Source organism: Panthera leo, chromosome D4, assembly GCF_018350215.1.
Source record: "Panthera leo isolate Ple1 chromosome D4, P.leo_Ple1_pat1.1, whole genome shotgun sequence".
NCBI lineage: Eukaryota > Metazoa > Chordata > Mammalia > Carnivora > Felidae > Panthera > Panthera leo.
The window spans coordinates 63,134,152-63,147,112 of NC_056691.1; the positions used below are offsets into that span (position 1 = coordinate 63,134,152).

A 12,961-nucleotide genomic window follows, 5' to 3' on the forward strand; every position below is an offset into this window, starting at 1 on the left:
AACTTACTTAGATTTTTCCCCCTACACAATATTTATCTGAGATTCCCTCTGGACATATATTTTCATAGTCACCAGCTATTGTCATATACCCTTTAACTGAGTCAGGGGAGCATGTGGGGGCCCAGCAGGGGACACCAATAAAATGAATTTAGAAATAATCAAATTTCCTGACAAAAATTTTCCATCCAGTATAATTTTGTTATGTGTTATGTATGGGCAATCTAATCCATCAGATTCTGGAAAACAAGGTTGGAAGGCAGAATCCATCTGATTCTGCCTTTCCAAGTTTGGAAAACAAATAGTTTTATTAGCATTCATGATAAGAAATAATTAAGGCATGTTCTATATCTGTCCTTCTAGGACTTTTATAAAAATGTCTGAGGTGGTGTGGATAATGACTATAGATATGGGGATGAGTGTGTATATGGGTATAGGTAGGAATATACCTATATATATTCCTACCTATGATTAGATCTTCATGGGAGCCAGGATAAAACTCCCGAGTGTGATCATAGCCAGTATTGAAACAAGCTGTGATACTAGTGAGAACCTACAGAACTGACAACTGGGAAATTCAGTGAAGTCCAGAATATGGCATGCTCTAAACTCTTGGTTTTCCTTAATCCTGTTTTTTCCCCCGCTGTAGGAAAAAGGGTTGAATTTCCTCAAGTCATAGGCAAATGACCACATTAAAATCAAATATGCAATAACTTCTATGATCAGAGTAGAAATGAGGGACGTAGTACAGCGGGAAGTCTAAGAAAATCTAATTTCAAAGAAGCAACCCTTAACATTAAAATAGTCTTCAGCATCTACTGATGGTATTTGCAGAATGACCTGTGGCAGTCTGTAATCAGCTCGTTGGGTAATCCCCTAATCAATACAATGTCATCCCTGTCTGTGAGTTCACTCATTCCAAACAGTGGTGCCTTTCAAAGATGTTTGGAGTTCGGTCACTTCCCACCAGAGTGGCGAGGTAACAAATCATCGAGGAGAAAACAAAAGGAGAAAAGAGAATATTTATTATCAGTAGAGTGGAGTAGATGCTTTATAAACATTTCATTTAATCCACCCAACACCCAATAAGGTAATTGATAATCCTAATTGTACAAGTGAAGATCTGATATAAAATGGGATGAAGTAACTTTTCCCAAGGAGTATGAGAGTGCCTGTGTATGTATATAGACACATTTACATAATTTGATTCGGAGAAGATTTCATGTTCACTGCCTGATCATATAATGAGAGCAAGTTATTCAAAGCAGAAAGTTATTAGACTATAATTAAGCAGAGATATCTTTATAAAAGTCACTGTTGTTTTTCCTTGGCAAAGATAATTTATACCTATTTGGGATCCACCCCAGCTGGGGCAGAGTCCAAAGAATAGAAATTGTAACTGATATCTGTCATTTATACAGACCTGCCTGTATGCATTGTCAGGGCAAGACTTTGTTCACGGAGGGATGCCAAAAGGCCCCCACCATCCAGGAACGAACCCTGCCGATTGCCAGCGGTGGTACCTGAAATCCCTACTGTAGTCAGTGCATCGAGCTGAGGTGTGGTTTCAGGAGGACAATTAAATAGAAATGTCTCACCCTAGAGGAACATCAAACTCCCATTTCCATAATCAGTGACACTTTAGTCCATTGGGGTCTATCATAAGCTGACAGAGATACTTCTCACAGGGATGCTTGTGTGGGGAGACAGCCAGCAGGTAGCATGTAAACCTTGGAGAATTAGAGGAACAGCATCAAAAGAGAAGAGAGATTGCTGGCTAAGGAAGCACCTGCTCCATTCTTTTCATCTTTTGTTTTATGGCACCAGAATCTGCCCAGTTGCTTAAATCAAAAACCTAGAAGTCACATTAAACCAAAGGAGAACTTGTTAGAAATGTGCATTCTTAGGCTCCATTCCATACCTACAGAATCAGAAAGTCTGGGGATGGAGCCTGATAATCTGTGTCTCATGATAGGTCATCCAGGTGATTCTGATGCACTCTGAAGTTTGGGAGCCACAGCTTTAAGCCATTGAAATTTCTTGCCCTGTAAGTGGTCTCCCTCCATCTTGTCTTGCAACATGGCTCTGTGTACCCCAGCCCTGCAAAAATAACATCCATTGACCACTTTGCACGTGTTTCCGGAGCAAAAGTATGATCAGGTCATTTCCCTGCTTAAGTTCTTTCAAAGAATCCCTAGCGTGTTTAACAGTGTGATGCTTTGCCCTGGTTCCTGTTCATGTGCTGCTCCTTCTGCCTATTGCCATCCTCTCGCCCTTACAGCTGACAATCCTGCTCGTTCTCCAACACGCAGCTTACGTGTTACCTGTTTACCAACCCAGACAGCTCTCTACCTCCTCTCCCCAGCCCCCACTGAGCCTTACACCTGCATCTTTTATAGGCACTTACAATTTCACTGTAATTATGTAAGACTTTTACTCCTACTAACTTGTGATCCTTCGTAGAGCAGGAACTGTATCTTTTCACTTTTTATCAACAGCATATTGCAAAATACCTGGCACATAGTAGGTTTTCATTAATTTTTTTTTTTTTTTGGATAAGTAAAGAACAAAGATTACCTGTGTTAAGACACAGATTTGCCTAAAATTGCTTCCATAAATGCTGGTTCTTAAATATTCATTTACCTGCTGTTTAATTAACCTTATTACCACTCTTCAGCTTAGTCCCAGGAAATTAAAGTACATAAGTTAGGCAGTTTCTAAGAGGAGGTGAGAGAAGTCTGTCCTAACTTCATATAGGAGAGTTGAAGGTGTAGGGAAAGGCTATTTATCTTAAGAAGAGTAACATTTTTTTTTTAGTACCTGGATTAATGTTTTTTTTATAAGAGGAAAAAACATACTACTTAAAAATCCTTTAAATAGGGATGCTTCCTTTGAAAACAATCAAAGTAAACTAAGGCAGTAATCAAATATACTAGAAATGTTATTGTAAAGAGATTAACAGTCTGTTTTTCTGACCTAGTAGCCACCAAAAATGATCAGAAAATGGCAACTGTTTCAGCTAACTATTCTAATTAAGTTGAAATCCCATGACTTTCTCTTGCCGTTTATGTAATTATTCTAGAGTCCATTACAAATAGTATTTCCCAACAAATACTATCAGCTTCGCATTGCAAAATGACCAGTGAATTAGCAAAATATTTTTAAGCAGAATCATGCTGCATGCTGTCAAAGGTGAGGGAAAAGTTGGAATTCGAATACATTTTTGGCAAGACTAAACTGATATACCCTTTCTGCATAACAGTTTGATGGTATATTTCAATAATCTTAAAAACAGCTGTCCTTTTTAACCCAAAATTCTACTTCAAATAATTTATCCTACGGAAATGATCACTGCTATAGATTAATTTTTATGGACTAAAATTATTTTTTATAACCTAAATTAGAAATCTCTCAAGATACAATTTTTTCAAAATAATGCTCCCACCACAAGTTGCAACCTCAGAAAATATTATTTTTAAGAATTTTTAATGAAAAGGGAAATATTCACGATATAATTTTATGTGAAAAAGTCAAGACACTATGAATCTATATTTCAAAATAAGGATACAGTATCATAGGTGTGTATGTGTGTGTTTATTTGTGTGTGGGTATCCCAGAGAAAAAAAGATTGAAGGGAAATACACTAAAAGTTACCTTTGTCACTTCTGAGTGTTAGAAGAATGGTTGAATAATTTTTATCTTTTGCTTTCTATGCTCTAATTTTTAATTTTTATCATCAATATGTATAATTTTAAAATCAGAAAAGAAAGCTAAACATTATTTTTTTAAGGGGCAGGGAGAAGGAGTGGCAAAATAGAGGCTATCCGGAAGGATGGCCATGTCCTTTAACGTGGTCCTCAGTGTAGGAAGCAGAACTGAGCGTGGCACCTTGGCTCTCAGTCTCCCCTAGTCTGGGTGGTGTGGACTTGCACAGCATCCCCTCACTCTACCCCACAGATCCAAATTTAAATTTTCAGTAAGAAAATGGCAAGAATAGTGAAGTCAAAGGGAAACCTTCAAACGAAGCCATCTCCACCAGTAGACAGATGCTAAGTGTGTTGGCCTTCACAGAGAAGATGGAATTCTTCTGATTCACAGATCCAACAGTAAATTGGTTTTCCCAAAGTTATCATTATAGGAAGGATTCCCAGCCTCCTGAATGTAGGGATGTACCCTCATAAGTGTTCCACCCCTTTCTAAATTGTTGTTTAATTTCTCAAGTTTTGTTTACATGATGTGGGAAGGGTGGAAAAGGATGGCTGAACTAACAAATTTCACCAGCATTTTATAAGAACAGATGTACCTAAATTAGTAACACGTACTTGGACTTTTCCCTTGCCTCATCATTTTCCTCTCCAGTCCTTTTCTTATACAATCTCTTTGGTATTGCATTAAATTCTACAACAACAACACCCAGATTTAAGCTCTCGAAAGAGATAAACCACTGCGTTCTTTTTTCAGGAGCAAAGACAACATAAGGAAGTCACATTTTCCCAAAAATTCATGAAGATAAGTTTAGTTATATCCTTTTCATTTACAAATATACTTGAGTAAAAATATTCTTGTAGGGGCGCCTGGGTGGCTCAGTCGGTTGGGCGACTGACTTCGGCTCAGGTCATGATCTCACAGTCCGTGAGTTCGAGCCCCGCATCGGGCTCCATGCTGACAGCTCAGAGCCTGGAGCCTGTTTCAGATTCTGTGTCTCCCTCTCTCTGTGACCCTCCCCCGTTCATGCTCTGTCTCTCTCTGTCTCAAAAGTAAATAAACGTAAAAAAAAATTTAAAAAAAAAAAAAAATATTCTTGTAAATATCAATTATTAAACAGTAACTTTTTAATTTAATGTTGGAAAGTAATGAATAAAAAGCATTAGAATGTGGTGAGGGTTTTGGGGTTGTTTGCCATGTGGAGGGAAAACTAAACTAACTATCTTCTTGAATAACTAATTTGTTTGAGGTTAAAGGAAAAAAACTCATCTAAATATGTCAAGACTAGACTGTCTATTAGCAACTAAATTAGCCTGTCACCCAGAAGCTCTTTATTATGGGCTTTCCATTTGGGATCCTATAGTTGCTCCATTATTACTTCTAATAAAATTTTAATTAAATACTAAGCAAGTCTTATGCCATTTAGGTCAGGTCTGTGGATGAGGTAGCACTGGACAGAATAGAAAGTAGCATGGTAAACAGTTAATTCATGTAACACTAATTAATTGCCATAAATTAACTATGATCTAAATGGAGCATGAATATTTTAAATGCAGTTTCAAAGGTCACAGTGTTTTATGGCCATAAGAATTGATACCCTGAGACAAGCTTAATGTCAGCCTTTTTGAGAACTAGAAAATCCTTCTCCATTTGGAAAGTCATTTAAATGTACTTTATCTGAAAAGAGATGTCACTGGATTCAGTAAGTCCATTTCTATGTACCTTCAGTATTTATAATTAAATTATAAACTGGAGGACTGATCATATTCATTCAGCCTTCAACAAATAATTTGTTGGCATCTACCATATGGTAAGCACTGATTAAGGTGTTGAGGACATATTAGTGAACCAAATAGAGATTTATTTGCCCTCATTGAGTTTATATTCCAGTAGGGGAAACTAGGCGTTAAACAAAATAAATAAGTAAATTATAGTGTTCATTAGGAGATAAGTGCCATGGGGAAAAATAATGTAGAAAAAGGAAACAGGGAGTTTCTGGGGATAGATATGTGATTTTAAAGGCTGTCCTACAAAGAGAATTGTCTAGAGTTGGCAGTGACTTCACAGCAGGATAGCAACTGTCTCAGGAACCTAGGTTCCCCGTGAACTAGGCCAGCCCCACGTGCCAACTGAAGAAGCTGAAGTTCCATTCTTTTCTAAAAAATTAGGGTGCCCAGGCACCCAACTTTAGTTCTGAGACAAGAAGCTGGAGAAAAAGGGCAAATGCAAGGCAGGGCATGGGCTTATAAGCAGATGGAGATATTCCTGGAGCTCAGCAATATAAACCAGAATTGAAGCTCTAGGATATAGATCAGAAACCAGAGTAGAAGCTCTACGATATAGATCAGGAGGAGAAAGCCAGGATGGGTCTTAGGGGAAAAAAATGGAACCTCAGTTTCTGGGCTCCGTGAGCAGCCAAGCCACCAGACTTCAAGACTGGCCTGTTTGGTGTTTCCTTCTAGGGAGCAGAGATGCAAGGAGGAGAGGGATACTGAGGCTGGGAGCTCTGAATGACCTAAAAGGCAGAACCAGACCTCTGTTCAGGTCTCCAGAGGTTGTGATGAGGCTGCCTGTGGTTGCTTTGCTCAGTGGACGGAACAAATCTGCTCTCCTTTGAGTGCCATCCTCTGTGAACCAGCACATTACATACAGTCCAGAGCAAGACTCCTACTCCAGACTCTATAGGGTACTCTCATTATCAAGAGGAAAGTTAGTTAGTCATATGAGACTCTAGTGATCCTTCCCTGAGGGTCTTCCCAGCACCAGTGTTTAAAGACTGGACTCTGATGAAAGGAGCAAGTAGATGGCCACTTTCTTACACTTTGCAGATGAGCCAGTGCACATTCATGGCACGTCAGTGAACCTCTCTGCTATAAAGCCATTTCTCAACCTCAGCACTATTGACCTGTTGAGCCAGATCATTCTTTTTTGCATAGGGTGTTCAGTAGCATCCCTGGCCTCTATACACCAGATGTCAGTAGCACCCCTGACCCACTAGTGTCAATCAAAAATGCCTCTGAACACTGCAAAATGACCCCTGGAAGCAGGACCACCCTCAGTTTTAAAGATTTAGGAAGACAAGTATACTTCGGACTTTTGCTTCAAATGTTACGTGAATATTTTTGCTATGAAGATACTACACACATCACAAAATTAGGCACAGTGAGATACAAAAATACTGTCTGAATATTGGAAATGACTTCCAACAATCGATAAAGGGTGGTTTCAAAGCTTTCTATGTGAAAAATAAAATTTGCAATATATGCAAATATCGAATCACTATACTGCACACTTGAAACTAATGTTCGGGGAGCCTGGGTGGCTCAGGCAGCTAAGCGTCCAGCTTCAGCTTAGGTTATGATCTTGTGGTTCACGAGTTCGAGCCTCACATCCGGCTCTGTGCTGACAGCTCAGAGCCTGGAGCCTGCTTCGGATTCTTTGTCTCCCTCTCTCTCTCTGCCCCTCCCCTGCTCACTCTCTTCTCTCTCTCAAAAATAAATAAAACCTTCTCAAAATTAAAAGAAAAGAAATTAATGTTCTATGTCAGTTATACCTCGATTAAAAAAGTGGTGCTTTGGAAACGATTTAAATGATTATATTAGAATGTGATAACAGTGATTAGGAAATGCGTCAAGCAGAGGGCAACAGCACCAGATCAGTAATCTGTCAGTTATCAACAGGACTTGATGCTTGTCAGTGGTGGGAATGGAGGGAATTCAAAGCACCAGCTTTGTTTTTGAAACACAAACATTGTCAGAAAGGGCAGAACTCGGGATCTGCTATTTAGAAGCCCTTCAGAATTTAATATACCTATTGTTAGATTCTTTGGTAGGTTAGGAATCTAGAATCTTCCCTCTCCATATTTAGTTTGTATCTAGGGCATACTTCCTAGATTTACCTGCATGCAACTTCTCCATTTTATTGTAAAATTCCACTGCCTCTGGCCAACTTTTAGGATCTTTGTCTCTCTCAAGCAGCATTTGGATCCACACTGCCCAGGGGAACTGAGAGGCAGATATTGAAAGGCCAGCAGGAGTCAGACATTTGAAAGAGAAAAACACTGAGGAACTGTCCCCAGAAAGGAGGACTAAAGAAGACACTCCAGTTGAGATGAAACTGTGTCATCAAGAAATGTAATTTTATGCTTTGGGGAAGTAGAGATGTGTTTGTTCTTTCATTTATAAAAATATTTAGGAGGAATGGTTCCTGTTGGTTACCCATCATCTTTATTAAGTAATTATCCTTAACCTTCATCCATCATGATGAGTAGATATACTGCCAAATATAAGGTACTTTTTAAAACCACCAGCTCATCATATTGTAAAAGGTACTTTATTAATACGGAGAATGAATAACACAAAGAGTCGAATATTTGATTGAGGTTGTTAGCATTACAGGGTCCTTGTCTCTTTCCTCTGTTTTAAAAATAACTTTATAACCAATTTTGTAATCAAGCCTGGGTGGCTCAGTCAATTAAGCATCCGACTTTGGCTCAGGTCTTGATCTCACGGTTTGTGAGTTTGAGCCCCGTGATGAGCGAGCCCAATTCTGATCTTCTGAACCCTCTCTCCTGCCCCTCCCCCACTTGCGTGCATACTCTGTCTCTCTCTCTCTCTCTCTCTCTCTGTCTCTGTCTCTCAAAAATAAATCATTAAAAATAAAATAAAATAAAATAAAATATACTGAGGACATTTATTTCCCTCAGTTATAAAAACAGTAGTAACTAGTATCTATATCAAGCTCACGATTTACAAAATGTTTTTACAACTATTTCTGTGATTTGCATAATAACCCTGTGATATAAAGGAACTGAGGTCCAGACTAGTTGATTTAAATAAAATTATTCTTAGAATTAAAACCATGCCATTAAGACAAGTAGACTCCCACCAGCCTTTGGTGTTTTCATGAAATATGTAGGAAACAGAGACCACATGGATCTTGTTTTGTGAACACTTGAAATTAACTGTCCAAGGAACTGATGTATTCAATAGTGTCAGAAACTTCTTTCTGAAGCATAAGATATTTGATGTGTGTAGATCAATTTGCACTGATGGGTGTTGTAATATATTAGAAAAAAAATTAGATTCATTGCCAAAGTGATAAAAAAAAAAAAACTACCTCATTCAGTGATGACATATTCCAAGTATTTTATCATAATATTCTTGTTGGAAAATTGTTGCCTAAAATATTGAGGAATTCTTGTTCAGTTGTGACAAGTGCAATACATTTCATCGGGGGCATGTTCTAAATCCTTGCCTCTTCTCAGTGTGCATTTGCACGTGTGTGTGCATGTGTGTGTGTGTGTGTGTGTGTGGCCAAGCAAACAGGACTAAAAGTGTTGTTTTTCATGGCCTGATGTCTACTCATATTTTTAAAATTTTTTTTTAATGTTTATTTATTTTTTTTGAGAGAGAGACAGAGACAGAATGGGAGTGGGTTAGGGGCAGAGAGAGAGGGAGACACAGAATCCGAAGCAGGCTCCAGGCTCTGAGCTGTCAGCACAGAGCCCGACACGGGGCTCAAACTCATGAGCTGTGGCCTACTCATATTTTTTTAGGTTTATGAAAATATAAGCTTAGAAGGTTATGATTAAGAGTATGGGGGGCGCCTGGGTGGCTTGGTCGGTTGAGCATCCGACTTCGGCTCAGGTCATGATCTCACGGTCCGTGAGTTCGAGCCCCGCGTCGGGCTCTGTGCTGACAGCTCAGAGCCTGGAGCGTGTTTCAGATTCTGTGTCTCCCTCTCTCTCTGACCCTCCCCCGTTCATGCTCTGTCTCTCTCTGTCTCAAAAATAAATAAACGTTAAAAAAAAAAATTTAAAAAAAGAGTATGGATTTAGGGGCACCTGGGTGGCTCAGTTGATTAAGTGTCTGACTCTTGGTTTTGACTCAGATCATGATCTCACAGTTCCTGAGTTCGAGCCCCACATCAGGCTCTGCACTGACAGTGTGGAACCTGCTTGGGATTCTCTCTCTCTCCCTTTCTCTCTGCTCCTCCCCCACTCACACTGTATCTCTCTCTCTCTCTCAAAATAAATAAATCAACTTAAAAAAAAAAGAGTGTGGATTTAGAGCCATACTATTTAGTTTCTAATCCCAGCTCTTTTTTGGTCAAGTTAATTGACCTCTTTGTGAAATGTGGAGCTACTAACAGTGTCTACCTCATAGAGTTGTGGTGGCAACTGAGTGAACTATATTCTAAAGCATTTAGACCAATACCTAATGCACACTAAGCACACGGTATTAGCTATCCTTGTTACTGTCTTTATTGTTATTACCTAGTATCCATGGCACGCTTATTTAAACATCTCACCTGTGCAGTACATCCTTACAAGGAAATGGGATGAACATGGTAACACAGATAAGTCTCTTCGTTGGGTAACTTTCAGTTTGAATAAAGCATATTAAACAGAAGACGCTTCAGGGCACCTGGGTGGCTCAGTCAGTTAAACATCCTACTGTTGATGTTGGCTCAGGTTGTGAGATCGAGCCCTTGGGTCAGGCTCCTCACTGGGCATGGAGCCTGCTTTAGATTCTCTCTCTTTGTCTTTCTCCGTCTCTCTCTCTCTCTCTGTCTGTCTCAAAAACGAAAAGACATTTCACCTTCTTTCTTTCCTTTTCCTAAAGAAATGGTTGTTTCCTGAGAGAATGGTCTTCATAGCGGAATTGAGAGCAACAGCTGACTGACTTTCTCCACTGAGATTTTCCACTAAGGAACTTGATGTGGCAAAAGTAAAAGCAAAAAGGAACTCTGTTCGTTTCTTTGTATCTTGTATTCTATTTACGATGGAGATTTGGTGGAAGATACGATCTAAAATTAAGAGTTGGTGATTGAATCAGAATGTGCACTGAGGAAATGGCCCATAAGAATTCCTTAGGTGTTCCCCTTCCACTGTCGAAAATGGCACTGACGAACCCATGCCACTGGCTCTACTTGTTCCTGTGGGATAAGCTTTTCATCCATTTCCCCACTAAACCAAAGGCTAGGAAGTGATTCGAAGGCGGTTTGCTTGTTGCTCAAGTGTCATAGTAGGAAAACTATCACAAAAGATTCACAAAGCTGGTTACATTTTGGACATGAGAAAATGTTCAAGCATTCTCAGTGTCACATAGCACAATAGTTTTTCCATCCTCTCTTTCACTGCATTGTTTTGCTAAACATAGACACAGGATCAGCCCTCTTTTAGAAATGTTAGATGAGAGGCTGAGAAGGGATGTTGACTGAGGAATGGGAGTCCCTCCCCTTTTCAGAGAGTACTGTGACCAACCTAACCCAGATAACTCGTTTTTATGTCTTTTTCAATATTCTTTTCTTTTTTTTTTTTTTTTGAAGTTCTATATTTTAGTTTCTCTGCATGAGAATAGGTAGGAGTCATGATTTCATGTGCCCCTGTGTTAATATTTAAACTGACAACCATTGCAACTTCTCAGGATCAGAAATGGGGACATTTCTCTCAAATATGTCTAAGTCTAAAACTATACCCAAGCTGGTCATGATTTCAGGATTCACAGGCCTCCCCAGCAGGAAGTCTCTCCTATGTATGTAGCAGGGATCTCCATATTCCAATTTAAGGTTCTTTTTTCATTCTCGCTGCATCAAAAATGGAGAATCCTTTAATTTACAAATGATGACTTATGAGTTTCCCGACTCATGAGAACTTACATAGTCCCAGTTTTCAATTATTCTCTTTACTTGCTAAGTGGGACTATGCAGGATTTTGTGAAGTTTATAAAAAAGAGACATGGTCCCTACAGCTTACATGCCAAATGGTTTATTGTCAACCCTGTGTTCTGTGTTCAGTAGAATCAAGGATGTGAGAAGACAATGTGAGTTAGATAATTTGGACAAGTTCCTATGCTTTTTATCCTCTTCTATTGTTGCTCTGAGGATTCTTTAGCAGTTCATGAATTGATCCACAAATATGTATGAAATGTTTACTATGTGCCACATTTGATACTAGGTACTTAGTGTGCAGTGTTAAAGTAGAGGTGGTCAGTGCTCTGAGAGAGCTTGTATATTCTACAATTCTAATGAGAGAGGTAGACTTTACTGAATAGTCACTAATGTAAAATTCCTACAAGTCTCGAATAGAAATATTTTTTCTAAGACCCCATGAGTATGTGATTGTTTCTTTCTCCCTATTCACTCTTTTTCTTTAACTTTTATTTATTTCTGAGAGAGAGAGAACATGCAAGCAAGCATGAGGCGGGGGGCGGGGGGGAGTGGGCATAGAGACAAGGAGACAGAGGATCCTAAAAGGACCCTGTGGTGACAGCAGAGAGCCCAACACAGGGCCGAGAACATGGCCTGAGCTGAAGTTGGACACTTAACCTACTGAGCCACACAGGCACCCCTCCCTATTTGGTCATTTTTGTTGTTTATTTATTTATTTTGAGAGAGAGAGAGAGAGGCAGAGAGAGAATCCCAAGCAAGCTCCACGCTGTCAGCACAGAGCCCAGCATGGGGCTCCATCTCACGAACTGTGAGATCATGACAGAGCCAAGATCAAGAGTCACACACTTAACTGCCTGAGCCAGCCAGGCACCTCTCGCCCTATTCACTTTTAAGTGAGGCAAGCCCTATGCACAGTATTCATCAACAGAATTGTGGCTTGCTCTTGGCCTGCTCTCCGGAATGACAGTTTGCCAGCCGGTTGGTGTGCACAGCTTCAGTCCAGTTCCCAGTCAGCAGGCTTTCTACTGGAGCTCCTCGGCTCCAGTGAACTGGCATCTCCTTGTGCCCCCACTACTGTAAAGATGAGAAGCACACAAAACCACAGGACCCCGCAGGCCCTGCTCTCTAGAGCCCGTCTGGGTGTGTTCCTCCTAGAAGACACTACTGCCCGTGCTTCTGCCACTTCCCACCGAGTTGCTGTCCATGACTATGTTTCTGAATACATTCAGGAGAGTGAAGAAGGAGAGGAGAGAGTTTCAGATAAATTCAAAGAGCAGACCTCATCCAGTGGAGTGACTGCAGCCCTATTTCTGAGCAATCTAAAGCCTGAATCTGAGTCAGCGGCCAGATGGTAGGACAGAAAGGAATTCTTGCCCTAGGTTTTCTCCCCTGATCTCTGTTTTCTAAGGAGAAGCTTGAGTTTTTCATGAAGTAAAATTGTGTGTGTGTGTGTGTGTGTGTGTGTGTGTGTGAGAGAGAGAGAGCGAGAGAGAGAGCGAGCGAGACAGAGACAGACAGAGAGTAAACTCACTCCATGTCACTTATTGACAATGGAAATCCCTTGCTGATTCTCCCTTTGGGCTGA

General features: G+C 40.0%; 1 protein-coding gene across 10 annotated transcripts in view; it reads left to right on the forward strand.

Annotated features, from left to right (window-relative positions):
* Window positions 1-12,961, forward strand: part of PLPPR1 (phospholipid phosphatase related 1) — a 590,963-nt gene that overhangs the window by 559,670 nt on the left and 18,332 nt on the right. The gene's annotated exons all lie outside the window — the stretch shown is intronic.